General features: G+C 39.2%; 1 protein-coding gene across 16 annotated transcripts in view; it reads left to right on the forward strand.

Moving 5' to 3' along the window:
* Nucleotides 1-17,514, forward strand: part of TFDP2 (transcription factor Dp-2) — a 200,152-nt gene that overhangs the window by 88,322 nt on the left and 94,316 nt on the right. For 3 of the 16 annotated variants that reach the window (XM_070375109.1, XM_070375091.1, XM_070375153.1), the window contains one exon: nt 1,641-1,719. The exons of the other annotated variants lie outside the window; for them this stretch is intronic. The gene's annotated coding sequence lies outside the window, so the exon portion shown is untranslated. The remainder of the gene's footprint in view (nt 1-1,640; nt 1,720-17,514) is intronic. 16 annotated transcript variants of the gene reach the window in all.

Here is a 17,514-nt window from a genome sequence, read left to right on the forward strand (position 1 = left end):
ACTAATACTTTTATTCCTAATTCTTCAATTCATTCCCTTTTTCCTATTTGCTGCGTCTTTAGAACAAAGTGGAAAGCACAAAATAATCAAAAAATGTACAAAAAATCCAGTTTATATATATATAATGTGTAATGTGTAAATTATATACATATATATGTATAATCTTTTTAGCCTCCTTGGTACTTTCAAATTATATTGTAATGGCAGGCTTTTGAGACAAAATAGGGCTTGTATCCAGTGCAGTTCTAGGAAGTGACTCATAGGAACTTAATATCTATTGAATGGATGAAACAAAGACAAAATTCCATTGTCAAGTTTTTTCTTTTCAGGTTTTGTTGGGCTTTCCACTTGTCCCTTCCCCTCCAATTTTGGATCTTTAGTTTAAAAGTGGTATTTGGGATGAGTAAGAGAAAATTGTTATTAGTAGAATTTTTTAAAGTGGAACTTTCTCTCCAGATAACCCCATTGACAAATCAGAGACAGAAAGGTAAAATTGTGAAATCACAGAAGATATTATGCATTTTAATGATTTTTTTTTTTTTGGTAGTTCTAATTTTGGGAGAATCTACTCAAATGCCCATGAAAATAAAAAATAAACTTAATGTTATTGTAATGTTAATTAAGATGTATCAGTGAAATAAATTTTACAATGTATATTGACTGCTTTTGAACAAAGAGAACTAAGGAAAACCAATGCTTTAAGAGGAGGAAATAAAAGAAAGTCTAAATATGAGGAAAGAAAGCTGGAGACTGAGAGATCAGAAACAATGAAACTGTAACCAGCATCTGTTCTCCTAGACGATAAAGAAGCGTTTTGTGTTGAATGTTTTTTCCCTCCACTCTCCAATACTTTGGATCACAGAATTTCACAGTGTATTGTATTAGAAAAAACAGCTAATCCTCTTGAAATTGTTGATTATTTGCTGCCAGTTTTTAAAGCTTTCCTTGGTTTTTGGTTCCAGATTATTATTCCTCACAATGAACCAACCCAATTGTTGAGAAGCATTGGATATAGTCATTGGAAAATCATAACCATATGTGTTAAGAGTGGCTCCAAGGAAAATGCATAAGGCTTAGGCCTGAAACTTAGTTCTTTGTTTAATGTGTGTTTCAATTTTATATAATTGATCAGATCAAACATATAAAACTGCTACTTAATTCTGTATAAAAGTTTCTAAATAGCTGTTGCTTTATTCTGTAATATCAGATACTTAAATTCAAAGATATTCTAGATTTGATTTGTTTTGATTACTGTATTCTGTCATGGATTGGTATCCCAAGGTAATTTTTAAATGAATTGGATATTTAAAAAATATTATACCTGAAACTAATATAATATTGTAAAACAACTGACTTAAATAAAATAAATTTTAAAAGCCTACTTAATATTAATTTACCTAGAAGTTTCTAGAAAACATGGGTTAAATGAGACATTATTTAGATGAGTGAATTGTACTAGCCTGCAGAGGTAAACTTCTCCCCCCACCCCGCCCAAACTTACTTGTTTTTAATTGAAGGAAATTGCTTCACAATACTGCATTGGCCTCTGCCGTACATCAACATGAGCCAGCCATATGTATACACGTGTCCCCTTCCTCTTTAACCTCCCTTTCACCTCCCACTCCCTCTCACCCCTCCAGGTTGTTACAGAGCCCCAGTTTGAGTTCCCTGAGTCATATGGCAAATTCCCATTGGCTATTTATTTTACACATGGTTGAGGTAAGGTTTTTAAGGCAAAGTCCTTATCTTACTTTCTTTGCAATTTGAATTGGGGATATTGTTAAGATAATTGTGACTGTTTTGCAAACCATAAAGAGAAAAGTAACATCTGATATATGTGGAACACAGACTTTAAAGGATTTCAACATTAACTCACACTAAGCTCAGTTGAACTGGCCTGAGGAATAAGGTGTCATCGTAGCATCTGAACTCTGAGATGGTTTGGATAGAAAACCTTATTATAAAACCTAAGGGGATTGAGTCTGGGGGCTGTGGTTAAAAAAAACAAACAAACAAACTTCTAACATCTCTCTGTAGCCTCGTTTAGTTCTGCAGTTATTACTCACTCCCTTGCAACTCATCCTGTATTTTTAGAAAAGGGAGGAAATATTTTTTTTCTTCATATTAGATTCAGTCACTTAATCTATTGGAATAAAATCATTTATGAAGAAAATCATAAAATTCATAACACTCAAATTACTTCAGCAAAGTACTCTTTGAAATTCTTGATTTAGTTGATTAACCACAGTTCTCAGCTCTTCAGTTGCATGTTATCTTTAAGTTTCAGAAATTCCTTTCTGGGTGGGGGAGTCAAAACAACTCACCCAGGAGCAATCTATTTTCTTGGTTGGCAGAGCAGTGTCAGTTCTTAACATAGGTTGAAATCAAGCTGAGAACCAAGATTTGGAGTTTTCCTAGCTTTTACTATTATTTTGCTTGTTTCTGTTTTCATACAATTCCCTGAAGCAATTAAGCTGATCTCAGGAAAATATTTTTTACTTTGTAAGTTTTGAAAGATCTTTTAAAATTATTTTGTTTCAGAAAGGATAGGCTGTCGTGAATAAGCTTTGTTACCCCGTGGAGGCTGTGGAAATACACCATTCAGATCTACTGGAGGCAGGCGTAACTGACTGACAGTGTCAGCTGTGACCCCTCTGGATCCACCACCTCATTCTCACTGAGGCCACCCAGACTAACTGTGACTGCCCTCAGCCACGGATGAGTGCAACGGGGTACTAGCGTAGGCCCATTCTTACAGGGTACAGAACTCCTCTGGTGGTCACAGCATTTCTCTGGCTGCATAGCAAATTACCCTGAAGCCTTTTGTTATTGTGTTAGTCGCTCAGTTGTGTCTGACTCTGCCACCCCATGGAGTATACCCCCGCCAGGCTCCTCTGTCCATGGGATTTCCCAGACAAGAATGCTGGAGTGGGTAGCAATTCCCTTCTCTAGGGGATATTCCCAGCCCAGGGATTGAACCTGGGTCTCCCACATTGCAGGCAGATTCTCTACTGTCTGAGCCCACTGGGGAAGCTTTACAGGTCACAACAAACATTTATTATCCCACAGAGTTTCAGAGGGCCAGGAGTGACTTCTCTGGGTAATTCTGCCTCAGGGTCTCTTGTAATCAAGCCTTAGGCCAGGGCTGTCTGCATCTGAGGGCTGGGTTGCAGCTGGAACATCTGCTTCCAAGATGACTCACTTAAGTGGCTCTTGGAAGGGCCCTCAGTTCCTCCCTGGCTGTTGTCAGGGGTTTCAAATCCTTGGTTTCAAAGCCATGGAGACACCATGGCTCAGCAACTAATATACATTTTCAGGGTCCAGATTTGTTGGAGATAAGTAATAATTCAGTTTCCATCTTAGGTATCATTTCCTCTAACACCTTTTTAAAGATGATCCCACCTAGGAATGCCAGATAGAGCAAATAAAAATACAAGACAGTATTTGGGACATACTTACTCTTAAAAGTGTGTTCGTTGTTTATTTGAAATTCAGATTTAACTGGATGACTTGGAGCCCTGCTTCACCCCCTCTGGGTTTAATTTGTCATGTCTGTGCTCCTGTGGAACCCTGTACTGTCCTATTTCTGCATCTGCACTATATTTTAATTATCTATTTAGTTTTCAGTATCTTTCCACTAGGATGAAACTTCCCTTTGGGTAGGAGCTGTGTCTTGTTTATTTTATTCACTGATGTCTCCCAGTGCCAAGCACTGTGCTTGACCTTTCTAAGTTCTCATTAAATATGCGTAGACCACACAAAGAAGGGAAAACACTTGGCCTTAAAATTGTGTGCTTTTTTCCTTCTTCGTTATCATTATCATGATGAATATTAAGGAAATGCTAATTCAAAGAAAGGACTACAGATTCCAGGATTCAAAAACTTTGATTTATCACTTTATATACAAACTTTAGTTTCCCCCTCTGATAGATGGAGGTAATACGTTTCCTGCCTGTCTTAGATCATCATATCTGCTTCTTGTTTACCTTAGAAGAAAAACTAAATTTCTTAAGCCTACTATGTTCTAGGAGTAGTGCTAGCTTCAGTAATTGAAAGCTGGGCTTTCATATAGTGGCAGTATGCTTTAAGTAGCGGTAAGGACATGGAATCAGAAGCTCTCAATTTGAATCTTTGCCACATTAAAGTCCCATACTGAAGGGCAAATTAGGGACTTCCCTAGGGGTCCAGTGGCTAAGGCTCCATGCTCCCAGTGCAGGGGGCCTGGGGTTCAATCCCTGGCCAGGGAACTAGATCCCGCATGCTGTAACTAAGACCTGGCACAGTCAAATAAAAATAAATATTATGAAAAAAATAAAGGGGAAATTAACTAAATTTTGTTTCAGAATGTCAATTTTCTCATCTCTAAGACAGGATAATAATCTCATCTCTCAAACCGCTAGCTGATGCCTGATAAGGGCAGTTGTGAAGGTTAAGGGGTAAGCATAGGACCTTGTGCATGTTTCTGGCACATGGCAGTTACACAGCAAATCCCTAATGAAGCTTTTGGGACCTGCCGTATTGTAGTTGCTTGAGTGACTTTGGCTTCTGATTTATAGGCATTCATAATTCCCATTAAGTGTAAATTCTCGGCTGAGCACAAATGCAAAATATCTACTCCTGTGATTTCTCTTATTGAGATGGATTACTATGGCAACAGCACATCAGTAGAGTGAAATTTACTTGTTCTGTATCAGTCTAAAATAGCTAATTTTCCCTTTATGTAGTGCTTGTTGAATCCTGTTCCCAGTGATGGAAGGAACCTCATTGAAGGAACAAAAGTGGATGTCCTTGTGACTGATTTTCTGCCCTGTGGGGACTTTTCTTATATCTTCTACTTAAAAGCCAGAGGATAAACAGGCTCGTGAGTTCCCACTTTCTCAGTCTGTGGGGTACTTCTAAAAAATCAAGTTCAAGTGTAAATTTTGGCCCTTTGCTTCTCAGGAGGTTTCTGTTCTTACTGGCCTCACATGCATTAGAATTGCTGGTTATACCACCCCTAGTCTTCAACACTGTCTTTCCCCCAATTTACTGCCATTCATTCTCAGTTTAATGAATAAGGAAACTTTTATCTCGTATAGATTAAATGACTTACTGCAAGTCAACCATGTTGTCAGCTGGGATTTGAATCATGGTATCCTGATTGCATTGCAGTATGCATAGTGCATTCCAGTTGTTTTATTGAATGAGGATTGGGAGCCTGTGGATTGATAGGCTCAGTCCCCAAACAGGGATTGAACCCAGCCCCCGGGCAGTGAAAGGGCTAGGTCCCAGCCTCTGGACCACCAGGGATTCCCCACCTTTTCTGTTTTCATGTGCAGTTTGTCAATTTACAAAAAGTTTGCTTTTTTTTTTAATTCTATTTTAGAAATCTTGTTTAAGCCAGGATTACTAGATTTTTGCTTTTATTTTTTTCTTGGAGTTTCATAGTTTTGACATTTAAATTTAAGCTTGAGGTAAGTTTCAAGTTAAATTTTTATATATGGAGTGAGGTGAAGAGGGAGGTATATCTTTCTTTCATATGCATAACCGATCATTACAATGTCATTTACTGAAAAGATTATCCTTTCCCATAGAATTGCTTTTTGTTGTTGTTGTTCAATCGCCAAATTGTGTCCAGCTCTTTGAGATCACATAGACAGCAGCATACCAGGCTTCCCTGTCCCTCACATCTCCCAGTGTTTGCCCAAGATCATGTCCATTGAATCAGTGATGCCATCCACTCGTCTCATCCTCTGTCAGCCGTCAGTCTTTCCCAGCATCAGGGTCTTTTCCAATGAGTCAGCTGTTTTCATCAGGTGGCCAAAGTGTTGGAGCTTCAGCTTCAGCATCAGTCCTTCCAAAGAGTATTCAGGGTTGGTATCCTTGAGGATTGACTGATTTGATCTCCTTGCTTTCCAAGGGAGTCTCAAGAGTCTTCTCCAGCCTCACAGTTTGAAAAGTATCAATTCTTCAGTGCTCTGACTTCTTTTATTGTCCAGCTCTCACTTCCATACATGACTACTGGAAAGACCATGCTGCTGCTGCTGCTGCTAAGTTGCTTCAATCGTGTCCGACTCTGTGCGACCCCATAGACGGCAGCCCACTATGCTCCCCCGTCCCTGGGATTCTCCAGGCAAGAACACTGGAGTGGGCTGCCACTTCCTTCTCCAATGCGTGAAAAGTGAAAGTGAAGTCACTCAGTCGTGTCCGACTCTCATCGACCCCATGGACTGCAGCCCACCAGGCTCCTCCATCCATGGGATTTTCCAGGCAAGAGTACTGGAGTGGGGTGCCATTGCCTTCTCCATAGCCTTGACTATATGGACCTTTGTCAGCAAAGTGATGTCTTTGCTTTTTAACACACTGTCTAGGTTTGTCGTAGCTTTCCTGCGGAGAAACAATTGTCTTCTAGTTTCATGGCTGCAGTCACCATCTGCATTGACTTTAGAGCCCAAGAAGAGGAAATCTGTCACTGCTTTCACCTTTTCCCTTTCTGTTTGCCATAAAGTGATGGGACCGGATGCCATGATCTTAGTTTTTGGAATGTTGGATTTTAAGACAACTTTTTCATTCTCCTCTTTCACCCTCATTAAGAAGCTGTTTAGTTCCTCCTTGCCTTTTGCTATTAGAGTGATATCATCTGCATATCATCTGAGGTTGTTGATATTTCTCCCAGTAATCTTGATTTCAGCTTATAACTCATTCAGCCCAACATTTCCCGTGATGTGCTCTATGTATAAGTTAAATAATCAGGGTGACAAAAAGCCTTGTTATACTCCTTTCTTAATACTGAACCTGTCCGTAGTTTCATACAGCTTTCTAACTATTGCTTCTTAACAAAGAAACAACAGTTAGAATTGCTTTGTACCTTTGTCAAATATCAACTGAGGATTGAGGGTCTATTTCTCAGTTCCATTAATATTTTGTTTCACTGATTTAAATATTTGTCTTTATGATAGTAACACACTATACTTAGGTACCTCAGTGGTCCTCAAGGGCAGTTTCCCCCTGTGGAATATTTGGTAGTGTCTGGAGGTATTTTTAGTTGTCAAACTTGGAATGTTGAAGATTTGCCTCCGTTAGATGCTGGATGCTGCTCAACAGTCTTCAGTACACAGGACAGTTCTGCATCACAAAGAATTAGCCAGTCCCAAAAGTTAGTAGTGCCAGCGTTGAGAAACTCTGCTAAGCTGTATAGTCTTGAAATCGGGTAGTCTAAGTCCTTCAACTTTGTTCTTTTTCAAAGTTGTTTTGGGTATAGTAAGTCTTGCATTTTAATATCAGTTCACTTCAGTTCAGTTGCTTAGCTGTGTCTGACTCTTTGCGACCCCATGGGCTGCAGCACCCCAGGCTTCCCTGTCCATAACCAATTCCTGGAATTTACTCAAACTCATGTCCATTGAGTTGGTGATGCCATGCAGCCATCTCATCCTCTGTCGTCCCCTTCTCCTCCTGCCTTCTGTCTTTTCCAGCATCAGGATCTTTTCAAATGAGTCAGTTCTTCGCATCAGATGGTCAAAATATTGGAGTTTCAGCTTCAGCATCAGTCCTTCCAATGAATATTCAGGACTGATTTCCTTTAGGATGAACCGGTTGGATCTTCTTGCAGCCCAAGGGACTCTCAACAGTCTTCTCCAACTCCACAGTTCAAAAGCATCAATTCTTGAGTGCTCAGCCTTCTTTATAGTCCAATTCTCACAGCCATGACTACTGGAAAAACCATAGCCTTGACTAGACGGACCTTTGTTGACAAAGTAATGTCTCTGCCTTTTAATAAGCTGTTTAGGTTAGTCATAGCTTGTCTTCCAAGGAGCAAGTCTTTTAATTTCATGGCTGCAGTCACCATCTGCAGTGGTTTTGGAGCCCCTCAAAATAAAGTCTGTTACTGTGTCCATTCTTTCCCCATCTATTTGCCATGAAGTGTTGGGCCTAGATGCCATGATCTTAGTTTTCTGAATGTTGAGTTTTAAGCCACTTTTTCACTCTCCTCTTTCACTTTCATTAAGAGGCTCTTAGTTCTTATTCTCTTTCTGCCATAATGTGGTGTCATCTGCATATCTGACGTGGTTGGTATTTCTCCTGGCAATCTTGATTCCAGCTTGTGCTTCATCCAGCCTGGCATTTTGCATGATGTACTCTGCATATAAGTTAAATCAGCAGGGTGACAATATACAGTCTTGACGTGTTCCTTTCCTGATAGGGAACCAGTCTGTTGTTCCATGTCTGGTTTTAACTGTTGCTTCTTGACCGGCATACAGATTTCTCAGGAGGCAGGTCAGGTGGTTTGGTATTCATATCTCTTGAAGAATTTTCCACAGTTGTGATTCACACAGTTAAAGGCTTTGGTGTAGTCAGTAAAGCAAAAGTAGATGTTTTTCTGGAACTCTCTTGCTTTTCTGATGATCCAATGGATGTTGGCAATTTGATCTCTGGTTCCTCTGCCTTTTCTAAATCTAACTTGAACATCTGGAAGTTCACGGTTCACATACTGTTGAAGCCTGGCTTGGAGAATTTTAAGTATTACTTTACTAGCGTGTGAAATGAGTGCACTTGTGTGGTAGTTTGAGCATTCTTTGGCATTGCCTTTCTTTGGGATTGGAATGGCCTTTTCCAAACTGACCTTTTCCAGTCCTGTGGCATTTTAATATAAATATTATTGATAAAAACAGTATGTAAATTTCTACAAAACTGCTTGTTGAGATTTTAACTGGGATTACATTGAATCTGTAGATGAATATGGAATGTTTTGATAAATTAATCATGCTGAATCTTCTAATTTATAAACATGATTAATTTGCCCATTAATTTGAGTCTTCTGTGGTTTATCTCAGCACAGTGTTATAATTTTAATTGCACATATTTTGTTAGATGTATCCCTAAGTATTTCATGTTCATATTTGGTATTATTATGAATTACATCTTTTTATTTCCATCTCTGGTTTTTTAACTGCTGAAGTATAGATACACAGTTGATCTTTTCAAATATGGATCTTGTTGTTGTGACATTGCTGACAACAGATGCACTAGTTTACCTTAGGATTTTCTGCATAGACCATCATTTTGTCTCTTTCACTTATTCCTTTCTCAGTTTTATGCCTTTTTCCTTTTTCCTGATTTATTGTACTGGCTAAAACTGTTCACTGTTGGAGTAGTAAAAGTGGACATCATTGTCTTATTCCTCATCTTGGGGGGAGAATATTCATTTTTACCATTAAGTGTGATTTTTAGCTACAAGTTTTTCATTGTGAACTTTTAGCACATGGAGGAGGTTCCCATTTGTTCCTCGGTGCTGAAAGTTACTATCATGAATGGTTGTTGAATTTTGTTAAATACCTTATCTGATGATAGTGGAGTTTTCATTTTTATTTTGTGGCTACTTGGTGAATTCCATCAATTGAATTTCTGATATTAAATCAGCATTGCATTCCTGGGATCCTTTATTAGGCATGGCATATTATCGTTTTCAGAGCTTCCCAGGTGGCTCAGTAGTAAAGAATCCGCTTACCAGTGCAGGAGACGCAGGTTTGATCCCAGGATTGGGAAGGTCCCTGGAGGAGAAAATGGCAACCCACTCCAGTATTCTTGCCAGGAAAATCCCATGGACAGAGGAGCCTTTTGGGCTACAGTCCATGGGGTCACAAAGAGCTGGACACGACTGAATGACTAAGCGCAAGCACATTATCCTTTTTATATATTCTGGATTCAGTTTCCTAACATTTTGTTTAGAATTTTTGAGCAGTTTGATCTATAATTACTTTTAATGGTTTTGTTTATTTATTTATTTTCTTTTTGTCTTGATTCTTTTCCTGAAATACCATTTGACTTCAGTTGCCACTTTGTTTAATTTCAGCGTTTTCAAGGGATTAACTCTCTAACAGATGTGGTCAGTTTACTTGTAAAAAGTCTGTTGTGTATTGAGTGCTATTTTCGTCAGGAACTGTGCTAAGCTCTCTGTGTTCGTTATTTCATAGAATCTTGACAACCTCCTTGTAAGATAAATACACCCATTTTAGAGATGAAAAACAGAGACTTTGAGCAGTTAACTAACTTTCCCACATGGTACAGACAGTTCAGGTCGTGTCTTTGACATCAGAGGTTGGTCCTCTAAATACATTGCTCCACATTCATATCTCTCTCAGGAAATTTTTGATTAACATCGCACATTATTGAGAAGACCAGAAGGAATTTAAAGAGTTGTACCTTTTAAGTAACTCAATCCCCCTTGTCATGTTAGCTGTTTTAGTATTGTTTGTGTGCTAGCTACCTTTTTAATTTATTTGCAGAGTATCTCTGATAACTGGCCTATTTATTATTATCTTACTAGTTCATAAGTTTTATCATGTACACTTTATTGTGGAGGAACTTGGCTATTTCTCATTGGTTGCTATAATGCTTGGGTTTAAACCTTACATATATTGGCAGTTTCATGACATTATAATCTGGATTAGAGCTTTCTTGAGAGAAAAATAACACTTTTCCTTTTAACTACGCTCTGTATTCTGTATGCTCAATAATATCAATAAAGTTACTTGTTTATGTAAATTTGTACTGTGGTTTAAAGTTAAGGGAAGCAAGAGAAAATAAGAAGCTATTTCTTCCACTTATCTGCAGTTCCCAGGTTGAACACATGCCAAATTATTGTAGGATATTTTAGCCTCAAGATTTTAACTGTGGGAAGCCTGCGTGTAGCTGGCAGCCAGCTAGGGGGACCCAACTTAATAATCTCCTCTGCTATCCCAAGGTCAGATAGGTGAAAATACACAGGGAGGCAGAGTTGCAAATAGAATCAGAAACCAGAAATACAACTTAAGACATGCCAGGCATCAGAAGGATTTTCTTCCAGTAAAGTAAAGGCAGATCCCCAAGACAGAATAGCAGGGATAGGCAGGAAAAAGGTAATTTTCTATCTGTCTCCACTGCATACCTACAATTTTAAAGAAGTAGGTTCTTTGCCAACCAGAAAATTGCCAACACCTCCTGTGGTGTTTGTTGCAAGTGCTATCTGCAGCATCCAGAGCTCTTTTTCTCCCTCCCATCTCTCTTATCATTACCTCTCTACTTCCCCCAATGACCACAGTTCTATAAGGGCGGGGGCAGAGGTTGACTGGTTATGCTGTATTTTCAGATGTGAAGTAGAAAGAGGCAGGGAGAGGAAAAGCCATGGGGGTGGCATGCATTGTTTTAAGGCCCTACACCCAAATAAATGCACAAATAAGGCTTCTTATTGTAAAATTTTCTAATATTTACCAACAGTGAGAAGAACGCTCTTGTACCAGCCACCAGCTTAAACAGCTCTTGGTTAGGCCCTACTTTTATCTTTTTTTTTCCCCTCTGGCCTTGCCATGCAGCATGCAGGATCTTAGTTCCCCAATCAGGGATTAACTTGGGCCCTTAGCAGTGAGAGCACAGCACCCTACCCACTGGACAGCCAGGGAATTCCTTGTTAGGCCATGCTTTTGACTAGGGAAGAAATATATTCTGTTTCAAAGTAACCAGGATTAAATTACCAGTCACATGCATCACATAACAAGGCAACAGGATCAGCAGAACCTTCCTTAGCTAATCAGAACCATGGTAAAGGAGGTGATCCTTAACCTCTTAATAGAATCCACTGACTGATTTCAAGTCTTGACAAGACAGAATTGGTAAGCAAAACTCCATGATCTGGGGAAGGAGTTTATAATTTTAATGACATCTTCAAAGAGATCCTTAATCTACAAAATGGATGAGAGCTATAATATCATATGACTGCCAAACACTAGGAATTTGGCTAATAGTTCTGTAAATCAGTCTTTTCTCCAACTTAAGAACTAAGAATTAAAAGTCAGATAATGTTCGGATGGACAGTAAAAGGGAGAGACTAATTAGAATTTGCCTTACTTTTTTCTTAGCAAATACCAAACCTAGATGCTGCTGCTGCTAAGTTGCTTCAGTCGTGTCCGACTGTGTGCGACCCCATAGACGGCAGCCCACCAGGCTCCCCCGTCCCTGGGATTCTCCAGGCAAGAACACTGGAGTGGGTTACCATTTCCTTCTCCAGTGCATGAAAGTGAAAAGTGAAAGCGAAGTTGCTCAATCGTGTCCGACTCCCAGCAGCCCCATGGACTGCAGCCCACCAGGCTCCACCATCCATGGAATTTTCCAGGCAAGAGTATTGGAGTGGAGTGCCATTGCCTTCTCCGACCAAACCTAGATAGTTTTCTCAAATTTGAAATAATTGACAGCATTTTTTAAAAAAAGGCATCATGGGCTTATTAAGAAATTCTGCAGATTAAAAGAAGGAAATATTACATTTAGGACATAGGAAAATCATACTAAGATAAAGGAAACAAGATAATATTAGGTGGGACTTGTTTTTTTTTTCCAAAAAATTATCTACTGAATCTGAAATAGTAAGTAAAAGATAGTAGATTGACATAGAAGGGAACCAGCTGAGTGCTAGTGGTAAAGAACCCGCCTGCCAGTGCAGGAAACATAAGAAAGACAGGTTCGATCCCTGGGTCAGGAAGATCCCTTGGAGGAGGGCATGGCAACCCATTCCAGTATTTTTGCCTGGAGAATCCTGTGAACAGAGGAGCCTCATGGGCTTCAGTCCATAGGGTCTCAAAGAGTTGGACACAACTGAAGTGACTTAGCACACACATATTAGCACATATTAACAATAGATAAGCATTTACTGAGTACCAGATACAGTAGTAAAACCCTTCATGAATTAGCTGCTGCTGCTACTAAGTCACTTCAGTCATGTCTGACTCTGTGCGACCCCATAGACGGCAGCCCACCAGGCTCCTCTGTCCCTGGGATTCTCCAGGCAAGAACACTGGAGTGAGTTGCCATTTCCTTCTCCAATGCATGAAAGTGAAAAGTGAAAGTAAAGTCGCTCAGTCGTGCCCGACTCTTAGCAACCCCATGGACTGCAGCCTACCAGGCTCCTCCATCCATGGGATTTTCCAGGCAAGAGTAATGGAGTGGGGTGCCATATGATTATTCTCAAGACAATTGAAGTAAACAGGTTAAATTACTTCCCCCTGAGGTTATACAACTAGTCAGAGGTAGGTCTCATATTTGAATCCAGACAGATTGATGCAGGGCCCTGGAACTAGAGGAAATAAGGATGGTTGCAGAGAATCTTACATAGTTCTTTCTATCTTCCTACATTTTAATTTTTCCTGAAGACTCCTCAAAACTCATAAAGATAGTGAGATTAAATATGCTGTTAAAATCAGTGAAGGACTCAGAAGATGGTGAATGGTGAAAGTCAACTAAGTGATGTGGAAGAGAAGCTGGAGAAGGTCTTCTAAAATGCAGCAATGGAAAAGGGTCAAAAAGATAAAAATGATTGGTACAGAGGGTCAGGACTCAATATGTAGGTAAGTTGTATTCCTGAATAAAGGAGAATATAGATAGAAGTGGTAATCAAAGGTAAAATAAAAGACAACATCCTTGAGCTTGAGAAAGATCAAAGTTTACAGTTCAAAGGATTTCACTGATAGAGGGAAAATACTAAATATATCTGGCTGCAAATTTTGAGGATTAAAAAATGGAAACATCCAGGCAAGGGGTGAATAGGATACTGCTACAAAAAGCAATCTATTCACTACTAAATAGTGAAAGACAGTGGAACAGTATTTATAGTGTATTAAGAAGAAAATGTCTACAGCATGATTAGCCGAGGATAGAAAATAAAGATAATGTTAAAGATCTCTAAGAGTAATAGTGAGAGAACGTGAGACAACCTCAGTGGTAATTAGAATAAAAGTGAATACATCAGCATGTAAGTTTAAAAGACAGACTCAGGTTGAGTCAAAAAACAATATCCAAGACTCATACTACCTGATTTTGAGGCTCACTTTAAAACAACCATAATAGAGATAGTATAGTATTAGGGAAAGAATAGGAACATAGATCAGTGGAGCAGAATACAGAGCCTGAAACCAGACCTGTTTATATCACAGATATTATCAACTGATCGTTGACAAAGAGGAAAGATGATTCTATGGAAAAAGGAGAGTCTTGTCAATAACTGAGGCTGGAATAATTGAAGCCCATGTGGGGGGGGCGGGGAACATACAACAGCCCAGATGCAGACCTAACACCTGTCACAAAAATTAACTCTAAATGGATCATAGGCCTAAATATAAACATACAAAGACAAAACTTCTAGAAGAAAAATAAAGGAAAATGTAGGTGACATTGAGGGTGGCAGTTATTTTTTAAATAAAACAGCGAAACACATACCTGACAAAGGACTTTGCAGAGTTAACCAATTGCAAATTTTGGGAAGAGTACACAAAAGGCTGCCCTTACTTCTGTACCAGTTGCAAATTCAGTTCCTTCAAAGCCCTCTTTTAGATTTACTGATACTCTGGAAAGACTCATAGAATTCATCGAAAGCTGTTATATATACGATTATGATTCATTATAACTAAAGGATCCGGATTAAAATCAACCAAGTTAAAAGGCATTAGGGCAGTCTGAAAAAGTCCAGTTGTCCTCCCCATGGAATCATGGACAGTTTTACTTCCCAGTATTAATTTCTGACAGCTCATTTGGCTTATTGCCAACCAGAGAAACTCACATGAGCTTTGGTGTCCAGAGTTTTTATTGGACTTTAATCATGTAACCCCAACGAACCACTCTGATTTAAGTCTCCAGTCCCTCAAGAGGTCAAACTGATACCACATGGCCCAAATGCCCCAGCCTAAATCTCATTGTTGATGTGACTCAAAGCCTCCAAAGTAAATTGTATTGTTACTGTCTGGTCCACCCAGTGCTTCCAGTTAAGCAAAGACACTTTTATCAGATTAGAGTTTCCAAGGGTTTGGAGACTACCAGGAGCTGAGGGAAAAGCCAAACCTCTCTTTGAGTAGGATTAAGTTCTTCATTATCTAGTCAGTTCAATCAGTTCAGTTGCTCAGTCGTGTCCAGCTGTTTGCGACTCCATGAATCGCAGCACGCCAGGTCTCCCTGTCCATCACCAACTCCCGGCGTTCACTCAGACTCACATCCATTGAGTCGGTGATGCCATCCAGCCATCTCATCCTCAGTCGTCCCCTTTTCCTCCTGACCCCAATCCCTCCCAGCATCGGAGTCTTTTCCAATGAGTCAACTCTTCGCATGAGGTGGCCAAAGGACTGGAGTTTCAGCTTTAGCATCATTCCTTCCAAAGAAATCCCAGGGCTGATCTCCAGAATGGACTGGTTGGATCTCCTTGCGGTCCAAGGGACTCTCAAGAGTCTTCTCCAACACCACAGTTCAAAAGCATCAATTCTTCGGCGCTCAGCCTTCTTCACAGTCCAACTCTCACATCCATACATGACCACAGGAAAAACCATAGCTTTGACTAGACAAACCTTTGTTGGCAAAGTAATGTCTCTGCTTTTGAATATGCTATCTAGGTTGGTCATAAGTTTTCTTCCAAGAAGTAAGCGTCTTTTAATTTCATGGCTGCAGTCACCATCTGCAGTGATTTTGGAGCCCCCCAAAATGAAATCTGATACTGTTTGCACTGTTTCTGTGTTTCTCTCCCGTATATAGCCAGTTTCTCATCTCTGCCATCCCCAAGTGAACGCCTTTCTCACATTTCTCTAACTCTGACGCTGTATAAAAGAAATTCTTCTCTATTACAAAGAATACTCCTTCTCAAGCATCTGTGGAACATTTATGGAAGATAACCATGCTGAAAAACAGCAAAATATAAATAAGAGTGTACAAAACAGAAATTTGATAGACCATTGTATCTGGCTGTAGTGCAGTAAAATTTGAAATTAATGAAAGTTGTCCACAGAAACCTAAACTGCAGTTCTTAAAATAACAATACCAATTAAATAAATTAATAAAAGTTATACTTTTATATAAATACACATATATAGGATACAGGACAAGTTGTATATGTGCATTTAATATTTTTAAGTGAAATGAAAGAAAAAAGATACTCAACTATCAAAGTTAGCCAAAGAAGCATATAATAAAAATGAAAACAAAATTGAACAAACTCAGAAGATAGAATGAGCGGTAGAACTGAAAGATCCAGGTAGACTGACCAAAATAAACTCTAGGAAGTCATTTAGCAGAATGTTGAGACATTAGGAACTTCAGAGGACTATTAGAAATATTAGAGGATTTTTAATATAGAAACTTAAAAAACTACCAGATTACTGTGCATCAGTTATATTGAAGAATTTAAAAATTGCTGACAAAAAGTTAATTTGGAGGAAATATCAATTACCAGGATTAATTTCTTTTTTTCTCCCCCCCAGGATTCATTTCTTAAAAAGTAGAAAACTTGAAAAGTCTACTATAGTAGTAGAAATGGAAAATGTTGTACAAAAAAATCACTTAAAAAGACCCTATTCCTGACGGTTTTATGGGCAGACTTTTTCCTGTTTCTGTGAATAGTTTATCCAGGCAATAAAACATGCAAAGTATAAAAACAAAGACTTCCAGTACATGGAACAAAACTGACTTGACTCATAAATAAAACTTAACAATGCAGAAAGTTATCAATCTAGTAGTTATCAACAAAACTGTAGAAACAAAAATCCTAAGTATCAGTACATAAAATTGGCGTTATATTAAGAGAACTGTATACTATGAACCAAGTATAATTTGTCTCAAGAAAGTTCAGGATGGTTGATTTAACATTAAGAAATTATCAATAATTACATAGGTTGGTTAAAGAGGAACTGTATTTTTATCTGAAATACTTCTCAGCCTACATTTTTAAACATTTGGTCACTTAAAAAAAAATCTGATGGACTACAGATTAAAGAGATTTAAAATGTATTTTAAAACATCCATCATCATGTTGCTTCCCAGGTGGTGCCATGGTAAAGAATCCACCTGCCAACCCAGGAGACACCAGAGACGCGGGTGGGATCCCTGGGTTGGGAAGATCGCTTGGAGAAGGAAATGACAACCCACTCCAGTATTCTTGGCCTGGGAAATCCCATGGACAGAGAATCCTGGAGGGTTACAGTCCATGGGGTTGCAAAGAGTTGGGCATGACTCAACACACACACACACACACACACTTTATTAAGTTATTCAGTTCAGTTCAGTCACTCAGTTGTGTCTGACTCTGTGACCCCATGGACTGCAGCACACCAGGCTTCCCTATCCATCACCAACTCCCAGAGCTTGCTCCAACTCATGTCCATTGAGTCGGTGATGCCATCCAGCCATCTCATCCTCTGTTGTCCCCTTCTCTTCCTGCCTTCAATCTTTCCCAGCATCAGGGTCTTTTCCAGTGAGTCAGCTCTTTGCATCAGGTGGCCAGAGTATTGGAGTTTCAGCTTCAGCATCAGTCCTTCCAATGAATCTTCAGGACTGATTTCCTTTAGGATTGACTGGTTGGATCTCTGGAGTCCAAGGGACTCTCAAGAGTCTTCTCCAACACCACAGTTCAAAAGCATCAGTTCTTTGATGCTCAACTTTCTTTATAGTTCAACTCTCACATCCATACATGACTACTGGAAAAACCATAGCTTTGACTAGACGGACTTTTGTTGGCAAAGTAATGTCTCTGCTTTTTAA

This window comes from Bos mutus, chromosome 1, assembly GCF_027580195.1.
Source record: "Bos mutus isolate GX-2022 chromosome 1, NWIPB_WYAK_1.1, whole genome shotgun sequence".
NCBI classification, from domain to species: domain Eukaryota; kingdom Metazoa; phylum Chordata; class Mammalia; order Artiodactyla; family Bovidae; genus Bos; species Bos mutus.